This window comes from Pteropus medius, unplaced genomic scaffold (genome assembly GCF_902729225.1).
Source record: "Pteropus medius unplaced genomic scaffold, Ma_sr-lr_union100, whole genome shotgun sequence".
Classification (NCBI taxonomy): Eukaryota; Metazoa; Chordata; class Mammalia; order Chiroptera; family Pteropodidae; genus Pteropus; species Pteropus medius.
Genome location: NW_024354502.1, coordinates 5880647 through 5883319, shown reverse-complemented (window position 1 = coordinate 5883319; position 2673 = coordinate 5880647). Strand labels below are relative to the sequence as shown.

Sequence of the window (2673 nt, the reverse complement as noted above, 5' to 3'; positions counted from 1 at the left end):
TCGCCATAAAAAGAAACAAGATATACGGCCTATGTCAAAAGTTCATGTAATGTCATGAAGCAGGTACAGTGCCTGGAATATATTAGGTGCTCACTACGTGTTTATGGAGTGAATTTAAACAAGATTCCTTAGTATCGCTTATCTTTCATTGGTCAAGGCTTTCATTCTCCAATATGTCACATGTTTGTAGAACGAATAAAAAATATAGACCTGGTTTGGGCATCTATATTACCGCTACATCATAAAACATAAACTTTAATAATTCTGTGGAATTCCACGAGAAAATTATGGGAAGCATTTTTTTAAAAAACTTTTCTATCATGGTCATTCTTAAGGAATGATGGAAGTGGACTGTAGCAATAACAAGTAAAGCAAACCTTCTAAAAGAGGAATCACACATGCTTCACATTCCCCCAGGAGGCCGAAGCAAAGAAAGAAGTGCCAACGGATTAACCTCAATTCTCTTTACCACAACAGATGACAATACTTTGTTAAAAACAGTTGCTGAGAAAAGTATTCAATCAGGAAGAGCATAAAAGAGTCAGAGGGAACCGATGGCTACATAGCAAAAATGACAAGTGGTTATGACATCACTTTGTGTCTCATAAAGTAATGATGAGTTAACACTAAATTTTTAGTTGAAAAGTGAATTATCTACAGAGATGGTGGCATCACTGAAGCACATTCCAGCTCACCTGTGACTACTCGTCTTTAGAGTTTATTTCGTTTAGGCTACTGCAGCATTCAGAACATTGGACAACGAGGTTCAAATCTAAGTACTTCTGTCCTTTTATTCCCCCCTGTAAAAATGGCTTAAGCTGAGGTAGCAACCGTAGAAATACTCAAAGTTGATAAAGTAGTGGTGATGAAGAACCTCAGCTGGCCTTCAACAAGATTGGGCATCATTTGATGTTAAGTATCTAAATCGATGATGTGTGTGTTTGGGGGAAGTACACTTTGAACTTGGTCCACATGACTGGACTGTAGATACTTCCCCGTATTCCAGGAAAATGGAATATATACATGGAGCTTTCAAACATGTGTTCTTCTAACTTGATATTGCCCGACTTAATGAATACCCACAAGAAAACCCAGGCTAAGGTAGAAATTTCGATGTTTCCACTGAGTAGGTCATAGATTGTGCTATTTATGGATTATTCTGTTTTGTGGCCACAGTTCTATGTGGGCAATATTTGAGTCATATGACAGTGTTGACATGGAGAAGTCTCTGCCTTCACATTCAAGGATCAGGACCACTCCAAGATCATATTGCTTGAAGAAATATAGCCAAGGTTATAAAAATGATTGCTACATTTTGCAGAATATTATTTTCCCCTTCATTTTTGATTTATCTCTAAGTAGATCATATATTTTGAGACACTCTTTACTTATTCAATTATTTCATTGTTGTTTATTTCCAGGTACACATTTGAGTGAACACAACAGGACTTAAAATGAATAGGTATTATTTTTTTTACTCAGAAAATAATATGAGTATATGGCCACGCCACCTCGAACATGCCCAATCTAATCTGATCTCGGAAGCTACGCAGGGTTGGGCCTGGTTAGTACTTGGATGGGAGACCACCTAGGAAGACCAGGTGCTGTAGGTATTTAAAAAAAAAAAAAAAAAAAAGAAAGAAAGAAAGAAAAAGAAAATAGTATGTGCTCATTATGAAAAGAATGCTCTTATGAAAAGAAAAAAATCATTTATCTTCTCATCACTCAGTGATAATCAATGCTAGTAATTGAGTGTATTTCCTTTCAGTTTCTTTTTTAAAATGAATTATTTATTTTGAACCTGGTCGTGAACATACTGAATATACGAGTTTGTGCAAGACCTTGAACTAGACCCTAATGATACATGTTAACGAGGGATAGGAGAGAAGAAAAGGCCAGAATAAGTGAAAACCCAAGAGAGATGAAACATCTCACTGTAATCAATGGTCTGAAATTCTTCTTCCACCAAAGCCTTTTTCTACAAGGCTAAAGAGCACCTTCTTTAAACTTCTATCATTTTTCTTTTCTTCTTTTTTTATGTAAAAGAATTACATGGTTTATGTAAATTGTTCCACATTATCTCATGTGAACTTCCTAACAAATACAATGAGTAGGAGTTGTACCACCATTTAACATTAATTGATGCAGTTGGGTCTAAAAAGACAGGTGTTTGAACTTCACAGATGGTGTTTTTTTCCGTGACATCAGGCTCTCACTCTTGAGGTTTGATTGGTTGCCAAGACGCTTGTAAGCTCTGCCCTGACGACAACTGTCTTAGTCACCTTGGTTAGCATATGGACTAGCCAAAGCTGAAGAGGTGTTGGCGGCCTGGTGTAAACCCTAAGGATCATGCCTAAAACTCTGAGTCCAGCGGTTCTTTGGGAAGTTAGTTGGTTTGTTCCGCTGTGCCTGTGATATGAACATTAGACTATCTGAAAGGCAGATGTTTTGGTTGGAATCTTTGCTCCATTATTTCTAGTTGGGTGACTTCTGAAAAACTATTTAACCTTCTGAGCCTTGGTTTTCTGATCTGTAAAATGGTAATAATATTAGGGCATAATTTATCTCATGAGGTTCGACTATGATACATACCTTACACGATAGGAAGTGGCTGATAAAAAGTGCTCATCACATATTAGTAAGATAAATCAGTCCTAGCAACAAGAAGACATA

The 2673-nt window shown here is 36.8% G+C and overlaps 1 pseudogene; it reads left to right on the top strand.

Annotated features, from left to right (window-relative positions):
- Positions 1-1494: 1494 nt before the first annotated feature.
- Positions 1495-1613, top strand: LOC120595847 (uncharacterized; annotated as a pseudogene).
- Positions 1614-2673: the final 1060 nt, after the last annotated feature.